The 14978-nt window shown below is 39.9% G+C and overlaps 1 protein-coding gene across 5 annotated transcripts in view; it reads right to left on the bottom strand.

The window, feature by feature from the left end:
- Positions 1 to 14978, bottom strand: part of sulf1 (sulfatase 1) — a 109879-nt gene that overhangs the window by 42031 nt on the left and 52870 nt on the right. The window contains exon 1 of one of the 5 annotated variants that reach the window (XM_047349754.1): positions 7671 to 7885. The exons of the other annotated variants lie outside the window; for them this stretch is intronic. The gene's annotated coding sequence lies outside the window, so the exon portion shown is untranslated. Of the gene's footprint in view, positions 1 to 7670; positions 7886 to 14978 lie in introns of those variants that run through there. 5 annotated transcript variants of the gene reach the window in all.

Below are 14978 nucleotides of genomic sequence, written 5' to 3' on the forward strand. Positions count from 1 at the left end.
CATTGGTGAAACCCAGCAGGAGTATGAAAACGATGGGAAGGGAGACAGGCGTACTATCCCAGTTTAGCGAGGCTCCACCGCCCAGTCAGCTGGCGAGGCGAGCCGGCTGTTAGCGCAGTAGGAGTGGACATGTCTGACACTTTGCAATTAAGTGATATCTTGGTAAACTGAATAGATATTTTAGTTTTACACAGCTACATTCTCGCATAAAAACACTGTAAAAGTAAATTTATTTCACAGACAACGTAATATATCCAACTTCTTTTACAGCTTTTTTCTCTCCACTCTGCTATTACTACTTCCATTTAAACAATCCACTACGACACACAATGAATCATGGTGTAGGATACACCGGACTCATCTTTCAAATCTGGGGAAAAGAAGGACGCATTTGTGGGCCGTATTTGGACAGCCTTCGTTGCCTTGCTATGACGTAATCAGCCTAAAATGTGGCTTTCGAAGGATGCAGCCCCCTAACCCTAAGCCCATTTTGGCATACTACTTTGTCTTCTTTACTGCCTCAGAAGTCTCATTTAATAGCCTACATCAGCCTCTGGTGATTGTTTTGGGTGAATACATAGCATATTTGCAACTTAATTTACAGGGGGGTTGTAATCTGTCTTGGGCGGGCCCAAATGCCTGTGTGGGCGGGCTCATGCCCCCGGGCCCACCCCTTGGTGCCGGGTCTGCCGAAAGCTTCTGATAAGTGTAGAACTGCTGCTGGCACATGAAACTGAACACACCTAAAATGTGGAGCATGTGGGGGCCTATTCTACAGGAACCATAGACAAAGATAGACCATGAGCACCAAGCTCTCATGACCCTGGACACTATTAACCTTCTCCATGACTGTGTCAAACAAACATGATACCACTCATAAAAATCTATTTTTGTCTGATTTTACCTGCGCCACTACGCCGCTCCCTGCTGTCCATGCCTTTGGGCACATATTTATGAGTAAGTTTTGATATCGTGAACTCTGAGAATCTGTGGTAGCAGTCACTCAAAGAGGCAGCAAGAATTATCTGTCCGACTTGAACACAGACAGACACATAACCTGTAATTTGTACACCAGTAGCTTAGCTTTCCATTGCCTCTGGCTTTGTGTGTGGCGTTCTGAAGCACGCAGTAACATAATTTGTAATTCAATTAGCTTCATTCTGCTCAGATAAAATTTCAGATCTCTGCAGGACATTAAATCCAAAGAAAGCCATCTGTGTAAAGCCCAATTTGTCTAAAAAGAATCAAACAGTAGCGTAAGTATAACAATGTTTTGAATTTAAGCCACAGAACAAAGAAATATAATTAATGCACCATCCCAGCATGTTCAAGAGACACCAATCAATGCTAGCTTAAGTTGCCATAGGAAGCTTGAGGAAAGTAAAGATAATGTAAACTGCAATGCTACTCTTACTAACTGTAAACACTGCTGCTTTTCAGAATGTAACCGCTCTATGTCTACATGGCCAAAGCTGGTTCATCAACTGAGAGCAAACTGGACCAGAGGCTAACTGAAGCACATGGCCGAGTCCACACTTATCAACAGTTGTGCATGTACGCACACTTAGCACAGCAGTGAAAGTGCTGGCTTAGGCTGAATGTGTTTGCTCGCCCTAGGGGGAGAATGAAAGAAAGGGAGCAGGGGAGCTGAAAAAAACACATGCTGGCTTCTGTTAGTCAGGTTGAGGAGCAGGACGGGGGGGTGAGGAAACATTCATTGGTTTTTTACTGCCCCCCTCATCTTCATCCATTCTCATCCCTTCGACAATCCCACCCCATTATCTCTCTTCAGGAAAGGCGGTGGATAAAAGGGACAACCCAACTGCCCCCACACAGCCCCTGAGGCAGCACTTCAGCCTCCAAACTCACGCTGACGGATTCTGACGGGTGCTTAATTATACGAGATACAGGCCAGGTTCCTTTCTCTTTCAAATCGAAAACAGATTGCCTCTCTCTGGGAAGGGGATTATTGGACAAGAGACATGAGGAAGCCAGGACAGTCCAGCCCTCTGGGAGGTGGAAGACAAGAGGAGGTAAGCTTGTGCACAGTGTGTGTATATACAGGACGTTTTCTAGGTTTCTCTTTAAAACATGTGTCCAAAGGAGATTTCCCCCCTTTTGAGTGTGTTTTAAATCCAAGCATGTGTGGGTGGGTGCATATGGCTCACCTGTGATGACCCTTTTCCCCTACCCTTAACACTCTTACCTTCTTCATCCCTCTGTCACACCTTCACACACCCTGAACCAGCATTCTCCTTCGCTAGGCCAATCCATCTCCTTTCACTATAACATTACTGAATAAAATACCACAAAAAGTAATGCATCCATACTTATCTGTGACTCATTTGGAGACTTTTCAGGGTTCTTTCTGTGTATATCTGACCGTTATGAAGAAACTAGAACCTAAGTTACTATAAAAATATGGTTACGAGTCTTTTTATGGTGTGCTCAGAGTTGGATCAGGGTCTGGAGGAGTAGGATTCCCACCAAAGATGAGCTGGATCCAATGTTTGCTTGCCCTGACCTTTCTCGCTCAAATGACAGACTGAACAAACACACCGGGGTATTATTGTGAGCTCTCAAATACCTCAATACCCCAACTCTGTGCACATCCATAAAAGTTTGTCTTGGGTGTGACCCTCAAAAGTCGAGGGCAATTTGATTTCGGAGGCTGTTACGTGGTGGAAACTTGATAGCAATGCTTCATTATTAAGATCAACAAGGAAACTGAGAAAGTGTCTGACTCATCTAAACATAGTCTTTTTTGATCCCACACAAATAGGATCGTGCCAAATGTTCTCTTCAATTACTGGCCATTTGCAGTGATACAACGGTGCTATCTACGCCACTGCTACCATGCAATCAGGCTAAGGCAAGGAACACTATCATTATGCTGAAGAGATAAATAAGTGCCAGAAGAGACGGTGGTTGAGGAAATCTTTTCTTAACATGCTGGTAAACAGGAGAACACACAGGAACTAAAGCTTTGTGGAACTGTTGTAGGTTTTATTCAGAGCTTTTTAAAGCAACAATATTTAATTATTAGTCACAGTGTAATTTGTATTTTCATCAAAATATATATTGCGAATGATGCTCCAGATCAAATCGGTTTCTCCATTTCTGGATCAAGTTATCTCTATTTTAAAACTATTCAAACTTGACTTTCTTGTGAAACCGATCATCATCTGTACAGTATTCTATTTAATAGCTACAAAGACTTTTGCCAAGCATTTTTAGAAGTCAAATGTGAGACTGCTCAAATTATGGCCAAACTTGGGAAGGAAAAAAACCTTCAGATATGGATAATGAAGTACAGAAAGGCATAATAGAAATACCTTTAATCTTGTTAATCTTATTGGATGAAGAGTGTTATTCTGAGAGCTTTTAAAGCAAATATGTATATAAGTAAAAATCTGTTTAAAAGGGTGATGTCCAGCATGTAGAGTTAAAGGGGGTTTGGTAAAAGAAGCAAGTAAACTAATTAATTCATCATTAGATTATAGTTTTGTCTTTTTCAAAGAACCTTTAAAGCAAAGATGTTGTTATTCTGAATATATTACTACCAACTAAATGAGTGTCTTTTGATTAAAAACATGTTGCAGATGATGATGTAGATCAAACCAATTTTTCTAGTTCTGGATCCTTTTATCCTTTTAAAATTATCCAAACATAACTGACACAAACAACGGGCAGTCATCTGCAAAGCAGTCTACTTAACTGCCAAAAAACAGAGAGGGATTTTTAGAAATTAAATGTGGGATATGTTTAATAATCGTCTTCTTAAGATTAAAACTATTAATTTATTGAATCATGACATGTTTTATTCAGAGAGCCTTTAAAGCCAAGATGTTACATCGTTGGTCATAATGTTATTACCATCAACTGATTAAGTGTATGTTGATCTAAAGATGTTTCAGATGATAAGGATGTAACAGGTTTCTCCAGTTCTGGGTTCATTTATTTTGATTTCAAAATTGTCCAAATTATACTCTCCCAACCAAAAAAAAAAAAGAATCCGCAAAAATCTGTTGATTTGTTGCTCCAAAACTGTTTTTTTTTAAATAATTATGTTCATTAAATTATTAGGTCTGTGTTTTTCAAAGAGTTTTTAAATCAAATAACTCCATTTGGCTGTCACAGTATATTACCTCTACCTGATTAAATGAATTTTGGCCAAATATGTAAAGCAGAAGATGGCCTGGATGTAACCCGCTTATTTCATTCTGGGAATACGTATTCCCATTTTCAAATTGGCCAAACCTGAATCTTAACAACATAAAGTCATCTGCAAACCATTATATTGTACATTTATTGTAAAAACAGGGAACTTTGCCCAACAATTTTAAAAATTAAAATGTAAAAGTTGTCGGTGTAAGATCCACTTTAGAAGGTAAAAGACTAAAAAGGTTGGAGTTCATTTAAGGATAACAATACATGCCTTTAATATATTTATTTTATATATTCATCAGTCAATTAAATGTGGGTTATCCAGATACATTTAAAAGTGAACAGCTATATTGCAGTCTTGAAAAACAGCCCTGGAATGAAAGAAAAAAGGTTTTATTCCCATTTCAAAATAATCCTAAATTGACTTATGAACACAATGCATCCTACTTTACAGGAGAGAACCTTTAATGGTTTTTCCTTTCTCATGTGAAATTTGTCAAAGTAGGGTCAACTTGTGAAGGTGAAATGTGGCATAAGGATATGAATAAATGTCCTTTACTCTTGTCCATTATATGAGATGAGCATCATTCTAAGATCTTTTGAAGCAAATATGCATAATTATTAGGTACAATGCATGTTTCAGATGATGTTATGACTGCAATTGATTTGACCACTTCTGGGTCCATATATTTCTATTCCCAAATTCATCAAATTTTACTTGTTGGAAGAAAACAGTCATCTGCAAAGTGTTTAATTGTATTGCTACAAAACAGAGCTTTGTCTAACAATTTTGGAAGACAAATGTAAAATTTGCTATTGTAAGGTCTTTTTGAAAAGGCAAAATGTATCATGAGTGAAAAGGTTAGAGTTCAGTTGATCATAAGAATGAATGCCTTCAGTGTGGTTCATTAGATGATGGGGTTTGTGTTTGACGTCTGGGAAATCCTGATTCACTGTGGCTGGCATTTAAAGGACACATCCACACCGTTTGTGGAAACCGTTACACATACACCGCCAACTCTTCTCTGTCCATTGCACTTAGTCACTCAGCATCCTTATCAGAAGAACAAATTACTCCACTTATTACCCTCTCACGCACATTGACCCACACGCATACTTGCACGTGCACATACACACACACACATTACTAAGTAGATCCCAATGATGGCAAAGATGCTACTGGAACGTTTGCCTTGGCAAGTGCCTTTCCACCTCAGAATCTAATTATTTGCAGCAGCTGCTTGAGCTCTTGTTTGTAGTACAGAAGAGCTAAAAGTTTTTAAAGGATCTCTCTTCTCCTCTCCTCTGAGCTGGCAGGAAGCTGTGTTTGGAACCCCCCCACCCAAAGTCGCTTCACTGTGCGCTGGAAAGGCTAATCAGAAATCGAAACCAAATGCTGCCGGGTGAAACTCGAGCGAGGTGTTGGATTTGTAGATCAGTCTTGTCATGACTGAAATTTTGAGGTAAATAAGGGCCCTCCATTTTCCACACTTGCCTTTCAGTAAGACGCACTGACAGTGCCAAAGCATTGAAATGTAAGCCAACGGTTTTACAGTTATTGTGCCTGATACAAGCCACCGACTCTGAATGGAGCCACACCATAATTTTACCATTTAGCAAATCTAGGTCAAGGGATAAATGCTCTGGGCTTTTGTGAACCGATGACTGATCAAATACAGTCAAGAACAGAGCTTTTTACTTGGTCAATAACATCTTTACCACACACACAGCTCAAACTATAAACTTAGATGAAACTTACAACTGAATATACGCAGGTAACAGATCTTTCTATTTTCTCCTAGGTTTGCAAAGAAAAAAAAAAAACAGGCATACACACCTTTAAATTTTATCACCATTTGTCTTTGAAAAAACATTTCACTTTTACCTCTCAATCTGCCTATTTAGGCTATTGTTTGCTGAACTAAGCTTGAGCTATGAGGACATCTTATGGTGATATTTTTAAATACTCCAAGTATCAAGCAGCGAGTGCAGCTATGGCTGGTTTACTGGGAAAAAAACACAGTCCCACAGAACAGCAGCTTTCACCCATACAACACCCTTCTCCTCTCAAACTTTCACAGCTGCACAATCTCCATTTACTAAACACCTCATGCACGGTGCCTGGAGCTGGGTATAAATACTATACATCATATTCCCACTTTACTGGCAGGTCACCGTTCTCACTTGACTTGACTTAAATAGCCAAAGTGAGTAGTATATTCCCCTAACTTTCTGCCTCTCTGCACACCTTTGATAGTCTCTCTGGAAAAAACTCTTCAGCAACTCATCCATTTAGTCTTTGCCAACACGATCTGCCACTAGGATTAAGACTTCTTTATAGAACTTATCAGGGCTGTAGAGAGTGGATATGGAAGGGGCAACAAAGAGTTTTTGGAAAACTATACTGACTGCTCTCCTTTTTAAAAGAAGTCAAGCCCATATTTGATACTGTTTTAGGATATTAACACTGGATATTGGAAAAAGATGCGCAATTCAGTATAAGTAGAAATGCAACAATCACACTTTTTACGACCGCTATCAGTTACTGGTTTTCTTTCAGGTCTGACCAATGGATTCACATTTTTTTCTCTCTAAAGACTATAATGCCTAAGATAAAAAATTGCACTGCAGGTTCCTTGACAGAATCCAAGAAAACGAAGAATTTCCAAGATTATACTTGTTTGTGAATCAAAGCATTTTTCTCTGACTTTTATTGAATCCAAAATAATCGCAGAGTACATGCTATCAGTTGATGTGCTTATAGACATTCTGATCTCTTGGCAGATTGATTGTTGCACCTCTAATTGTTGAAAAAAAAATATGATTTCATTGCTCCTCTCTCTCATTACCAAATCACAACACTCCTCTGCTTTATCAGGGAATCAAGCGCAGTTTGGGACCATCTGATTGGGTGATACAGTTTAATTTTTGATATACATTATTGACAATGATAAACTTACAGTATATTGTGAGATTTCTATGATATGATATGATGCAAAGAGTGAAATTACATTCAAAAATAGTTATTTCACTCCCATCGAAATAGTACAATTAAACACTAAGAACTAGATGAGAAATGTTTACTACATTTCCAAAACGTATTATTCACGTTTTTAGTCCTAGTGCTGTCAGAAAGCTGGAAAATTAACAGGTGCATGTTTTTGCATTGAGGGAAAAAATATGACATTAATGGAATGTGGTGCCCTCTAATCCCTTGAGACAGAGGAATTTGCGACGGAGGGAATTCCTGTCATTCAGGAGGAAAATAGTGAAAACCAGCGCGCACACTCACACACATACACACTAGGGCTGCGGTACAGGCAACACAGACGGCAAAAACAGCGCTGCTCACTGCCACTACAAATCCCTTTTTACAGACTCACACTCCTGTCTGATAACTGAGGCAGATATGTAATGTTATCTGTATCCTTGCAAATGCTTTACAAAAGGAAGGAGATATTCTGAAATTTAGATAAAGGAATAGTAGGAAAATTGTGTAGTACCTGGAAGCCAGGAGGTAAGGAATGCTTTCTGAGATTTATCCTCACGTTCTTCACCGGGCCTTCCTTTCCTCATAGAGGAGTTTGTCTCCTGGTGCTGGGATTTTAGTTTCAAGTATAGAGGCGGAGGGGGACCACACAGCTCCTGCAGACAGCCTCTCTCCTCTAATTCTCGCTCAGATGTGATGACACTCTCTAACCTCGACCATCTGTTGAAACACGTCCTGGAGAAGGCAGCACCACGCTTGTGTCAAGAACCCCACTCCCCCTGCCCAATCACAATCCGGCTGCTGGGTGGCTCCTTACTGCCAGGAGGCAGGGACAAGGACACGGGAGTGCGCAATGGGGGAGAAGCACACAGGCGCACACATTTACAACCACCCCCACCTCGTATGGACACTATGCATTGAGAGCAAGAAACCCCCCAGCCATCGTAACCCGAGAGGCAGGGTAGACCAACAGGAAGAGTGAGAGGAGTGGAAACGGGAGCAATGGGAGGGGAGCAAGAGCTGGTGAAATAAAAAAATACACATTTAAATGCAAACATAGGGGAAAAAATGATGGACGATCAATTTGTTTCATCTATATCATCTTAATGACGATCTCAGTGTGAGAAACAAACTATTTCACCCCCCGTATGTTAACCTTACCACCTCCCACTCCTCTCTCAGCTGCAGCAGGGTATGTGGTCCTGAGAATAAAAGTTACAAATGCTATAAAAACCTATATTGGCTCCATGGTGGGAATGCTATTGGCACTAAACTGTTACATCTGTAGGCACAGGAGCACTCCCACCTAAGTGTGATAAATTCTTACAGTCCCCAGGCTGCATTCCTGCCCTTCACCACCTTTTGCCTCAAGTTAGAAAGAAGTTTAGAGGAGGCAATTAACTTACCAAACTAAAGGGTGAGATAGAGAGGCACATGATCAGAGATAAGCAATCATAGTCTGATAAATTACTTCCAGCACAATCACTGCAGCATTCAATCAACACATCAACCCATTTTACAAAATATTGTGGAAAAAACAAAGGGGAAGCATTAGGTGAGAAAAGCTGTCGCCTTAATCATTTAGTAGAACCACTGTGCCACTCACTGATACATTAAAAAGAGGATTAACAGAACCTGCCAATATTCAAGAGCGACCTCAAAGGGAAGCCCTAATAAGGTAATTTCCCAATGATAAGCAACATCATCAGCAGTGAGTTAATCAGAGGTGTCAAACACACAAAAAAAGGCCTTTAAAGTATTTTGTTTATATTCTATGAGCACAATGGTCTCTGCTTGAAGTTGCTCTTTGATGAATACTAGCAGAAAATGATTTTATTAACAGAAAGTCTTTTGTAAATTATTGTTTTTATAGATGCACTGATCAGAGATTTGTGGCCGATTTCCAAACTCCACTGTTTATAAAGCTTGGATATGTCGATACCACTTTTAGCAAATTCAGATATGCTTTAAGAACTGTAACTGATCAGTTTGAGATATGCCTTCCCCTGCTGTGGGCAAGCAGTTACTGTAAAATAGGGCTTTGCTAGAGTTAAAGATAAAATATCAACTCTGTGATGATTTTAAAATGTATTTAATATTTTATATTAGTGTTTTGTCAGCTCGAAATGACAAGCATTAGAATGGCATATTTAATATAATTGCAATATCAGTGTGTGTAATATGGCAATATCAATACTGCTTGATGCAATATTCCATGAGTTAATATATTTTAAGTGTCAGGCAACTCTACATACAGTGGAAGCCCAAATTGATTTTTTTTTGTTTAAACAGGCCTCCCTCCATACCCTTACCAAAATATGCACAACAATCAAAATCACTGCCATTTTCAGCATAATAGTCATCAATCGTTCGTTCGTTCGTCGTCTTCCGCTAATAGTCATCAATCCTATATTATAAACATTGATACAAGCATCATATGGTGAAATAACGAAACAAAAAGAGCTGCACATGGACTGGGTGGCGGTAAAGAAATTGACTTTTAAGGGTTTTTCAAACTTCTCCTGACCCGACTAAAGACAAAGAACACTATCTGGGAGAACCATTTGTTTCACTTGATGGAGATGATTGAGAGGTGTTTTTTTTACTTTTTACTAATTTCATTTTTATAATTCATTAGGATTGTTTGGATGAAAAAACAACTTCCATCATGAGTTAGTGAATTACATCATTGTGTTCTTCATCCTAGTATATTTTGTCCCGGGCCCAAAACCCAATACAAAAAACATAAAATTTGACATTACTGGCAACCCACACGTAACTGCCTCTAACCAATGGCAGAAATCCCATCACTGTCCCAGGGCTTGCAATACAAAAGAAGTTCATAGACACTTGATTCTCCCTTCAAAATCTTAGGAAAAGTCTTGTTGCATGGGATAGCTATGCTCAACTGATTCTGTCCACAGAATCATAGCATTTGTTCTTACATTGAGCACACCTCTGGAAGGCTCTGGAAGTGAGCACTTCTACCATCAGCTGGTAAAGGTGCAGAAGCAAGGAAACAACTGTAGCAGCAGCATGTGGAGCATATAATGAAACAATAAAGCCAGATGTGCGCAGCTGTTTGACTCAGGATTGCATGCCTGTTAATGACGTCCTAGACATTCATATTTGAAATAATTCTAGTTTAGATGTGTTCGTACTTAGATGTTCCACAGTATAGATAAAGTATCTGGCTAGTTGGGTGGACTGTAACTGCCCTTAATGCCCAAACCTGAATTATATTTTTAGCGCTTGGGATCCTAATGCTCACAAAGTGGTGGAGACATAATGGTAAAGTAAGAAAAGTGCAAGGAAAATATTGCTATCTCCATCGAAGATTTCAGCAGTGGTATCAAGCTATCCATTTTCATACAAATCACGTCTTTGCCAGGCCATTACTGTAAATAAGAATTTGTTCTCAATTTACCTGGTTAAATAAAAGGTAAAATAAAATAATAAAACAAAATTTGCTGTAGTATGTTCAGCTTTCATAAAATCTACTGAATCAATTATTGTTCTTTGTCAGTTCAATCATCTGCCCCCAAGGCAATTGGCATCCTGGGGGAGATGGCTTTTTTTTTTGTTTTTATTTGTTATACCTGCCAAAAAAACTGCAAAAGTACAAAATGGTTTAGGACTGAAATGACCAGCTCCACCCAAGTCTAGCTTCCTATTGTATTGTATGAATGAACAGGTAAAATACCTCCTTTCAATTAGCCATTTACATATTTAGCACATACTTTACTATCATTGCACAGCCCTGTTATCACACAGAAAACAGTTAACCTTGATTATTCCTGAAGTACCAACTTCCACACCAAAAAGTTATGTTTTGATTAGTCATAAACGAAAGTCCCATTCCATGTAGTAATATCCCTAAGACCGCACATGTGGATCAGTTTTATAGCTTTATTTGAAAATAAGACAAAAAAGCACAAAGATACAGTCATTTAAAGTGGATGCCCACAGTTACATTCCCCTTAGGCATATATTAAACTAAACAAGACCACATGAAACTTTCACCAGCTTGTACTGATGTTGGAAACAGAGGCAGCAGTGAGAATGAGTTGGGCCCTTAGGGGAAAAAAACAGCTCAAATTAGATTAGCTAAATTCACAAAGACCATCCCCTCTGCCTCTCCTGCACCGTTACACACAGCCAAACCCACACCTCCAACCCCAAGCCCCCATTCTCACGGCCGAGAAGTTTCCAAAAGGGCCTTCAGACTGGCCAGGGGAGACCAAGATCTCTGTTCACTTTACTGGATTAAAGATGGCTGGACAACTGGGGGTGAGGGGCACATCTGTAAACATCTTAAATACACTGAGAAAAAAAGAGGTTCTGTCACAGCGAAGAAAACATCCAAATATGGTCTTCATGCCTTTTCAAGAATTTATTACTTACTGGCATTTTGATTTATGCAAACGCATATCATCCTTTTTCTGGTTTAATCTTCATTTTCTGTTTTCACCTCCACTGATGGAAATAAAAGCAAAAACAGGTGGTGGTCCATAAAATTAGACCTTATGAATGACCTGCAGGGGTTCACTAATACCCCCGCTCACTCTCCTCTCTGTATGCTTACTTCAAAGAGTTTACCAAAAGCCCACTACATTGTTATGTAACATCTGACAAATTGCCATTGAACTGAATGATTTCCTCTCATTTAATATTTCTCTGATTGGGTCTCATTTTGTTGCTCATTTGTCTCTTGTGCCTTACTATTAAACTGAGACCAGGCTTTCACTGACCCGAGTCTCATTCTCCCCCCCAACTGCTCTCCTCCAGCAGCCATCGGTTGAGCTTGCAGGTGCAGGCAGAGGCCAATGTTGGGGGGCTCCTCGGTTCACTAGCCCCATTCTCCTTGGCTGAATGAAATACATAGGGCTGTCATAGCTGTGATTCCACCGCTGTGCCAGTATGGCCTGCTAGAGCTGAAGCTTCGGGATGCCACCACAACATGAATGAGTGACAGAGTCTTGTTCTGTGCAGCTTTTTGTGTACCAAGGCCTTTAATCAGTCACTGTGTGGCAGTGGTTTGAATTTTTGAAAGATGGCTGGCAGGATGTAGGGGATAAAGAGGAGGAGAGAAAGAAAGGAAAAGTGAGGAAAGGACGTTTGACAATAATATACAATGAAAGGTCAAAACCAAACATAACAGAAAATGTGCAAAAGAGGAGAAAAGGCACACATTCAGAGGCAACTGAACACATATACACTTGTGGCAAGATCATACAACCTCTCTAATAGTGTGCCACACATTACAGTGTTTGGCAAAAGTATTCATACCCACAAATTTATTTTCATATTTTTGCTACACTATAAGTTTATTTTGTTGGGACTTTATTTTATAGATCAACACAGGTTGAGGGGAGTTCCTGCCTCAAGTGGAGGAGTTTATGTATCTTGGGGTCTTCTTCACGAGTGAGGGAAGAATGGAGCAGGAGATCGACAGACGGATCGGTGCGGCTGCCACAGTAATGGGGGCGCTGTGCCGGTCCGTTGTGGTGAAGAGAGAGCTGAGCTGAAAAGCGAAGCTCTCAATTTACTGGTCGGTCTACATTCCTACCCTCACCTATGGCCATGAACTTTGGGTCATGACCGAAAGAACGAGATCCCGGATACAAGCGGCTGAAATGAGCTTCCTCCGTAGGTGGCCGGGCACTCTCTTAGAGATAGGGTGAGGAGCTCGGCCATCCGGGAGGGGCTCGGAGTAGAGCCGTAGAGCCGCTGCTCCTACACATTGAGAGGAGCCAGTTGAGGTGGCTCGGGCATCTATACCGGATGCCTCCTGGACGCCTTCCTCGGGAGGTGTTCCAGGCACGTCCCACCGGGAGGAGGCCCAGGACACGCTGGAGGGACTATGTCTCTCGGCTGGCCTGGGAACACCTTGGGCTCCCCCCGGAGGAACTGGAGGAGGTGTCTGGGGAGAGGGACGTCTGGGCGTCTCTGCTGAGTCTGCTGCCCCCGCGACCCGGTCCCGGATAAAGCGGAAGACGACGAATACGACGAGTACGAGTACTTTGAAGAGGTTCCGATGCTGGGGGACTGCGTAATGAATTGCGTGGGTTAATAAACCCAACAACCGATACTTATCCTCTTTCAGCATCGACATACTTGAGCTTGGACTACAAAATCATAGCAAGAAATAAATATGGTGGATACGTGAAACTGTTCAGCCAGAAGTCCATGATTGTATATAGCTGTTCCGCAGCAAATACTGTGACGTAACAGTTGGAAATAATTAACAGATAATAGAGAAAACTGAACGGACTGAAAAATTCTGACACAAACAGAATATAAAAACATTTCCGCAACACATGGAGAAACTTAATTCAACTTTTCTGCACTCCTACAGACCAAGTACACAACAAAATGTATTTAAGGGCTAAAAAAGTGGATTTTGCATGATATGTCCCCTTTAAGCTAAGACTTTTTAGGCTAAGACAGGAGCTCTCTGAGAAAAAGCCATTTAGGGGCACAAATTGGACATGCAGTAGACAGTACTCTTGTCAGATGATGCTAAAATTTTGTTTATACACCATAATTACAGTTAGACACACACTTAGTTTCAGGTGGAGGAACTTTTTAATAAACAATAAAATACACTGAATGTACTTTGTACTGAAGGTCAGGATAAGTAAAATCTTCATTATCTTTCTCCAAATATGCAAAATGTCCGATGAAAGCTAAAACATAAATCGACCACCAACATAGCAATTTAAGGAAGGATTAGGACCTTCCAAAAGCTTTTGCAAAGTTATGAACAGAAAGGAAAAATAAACCATCTTATCACTCCCCAGACCTGCTTATTCACAAGATGAAAAGATTTAGGACAACCTTATGGTTCAGTAAATGGGTAAAAGGCTGGAAACAATGCTGCAATATTTGACAGAAATGCAGATACTGATCACAAATACTGGAGATGAAAAGCATTCTAACATATTAGACTGACATTTATGTAGTGACCATGTTCCATAGACAAACACAGAACATTACAAAGAATACATCAGTTTCTATTCATTTAATTTTATTTATATAGCGCCAATTCTCAACACGCCGTCTCAAGGCACTTTACAAAGTCAACTCAACTGTATCATACAGATTCCAAATCAACTACATACATTCCCACTCTTCCTAGGTATCAAACAAGGCAGTCAAATTCAGTTTATTATATAAGGAAACCCAGCTGATTGCATTGAGTCAGTGAATTGTAGTATTTACTCCTCCTGGATGAGCATGTAGTGACAGTGGACAGCCACTTGAATTGTATTATTGACTTTGGAGCAATTCCTCATACTGAGCATGCACAGTGGGAAAACTTCCCTAATGTTGTGGGGTGAAGTTGGAAAAACAAAATGAAGCTGTTTTAGAAGTAGGGGGGGATAGAAAATAAAACTTCACTAAACCATCACTAACGAGCTATATACTAGTGGAGGATCATCAGGAAACTTCATTTTCTTTTGTTCTGAAGCAGCAGTTGCAACAAATTGGTTTCTAATGAAATATGATCCCATTGACAAAAAAAAAGTAAAGCAAGTTTGAAAACTTGTCAAGAGGTAGCCAAAAACAGCTGCAAGTCAAAACTGTATAATTCAAATGTATAATACATATAAAATACCAAATCAGTAGAACATCTCCTTCTAGTCATGCTAATTGATAACAGCAACAACAATCTATTAAAAATAAGTTAATAAAGTTTATGTTGCATCTAGCGCTGCACGACAAAAGGAAAACATGCAATATGCAATAATATGGGAGACATTATGACTTGGGATAAATAAAGAAATTATTAAGTAAACAGTGTTCTTAAGATTTCATA

Source organism: Girardinichthys multiradiatus, chromosome 21, assembly GCF_021462225.1.
Source record: "Girardinichthys multiradiatus isolate DD_20200921_A chromosome 21, DD_fGirMul_XY1, whole genome shotgun sequence".
Taxonomy (NCBI): domain Eukaryota; kingdom Metazoa; phylum Chordata; class Actinopteri; order Cyprinodontiformes; family Goodeidae; genus Girardinichthys; species Girardinichthys multiradiatus.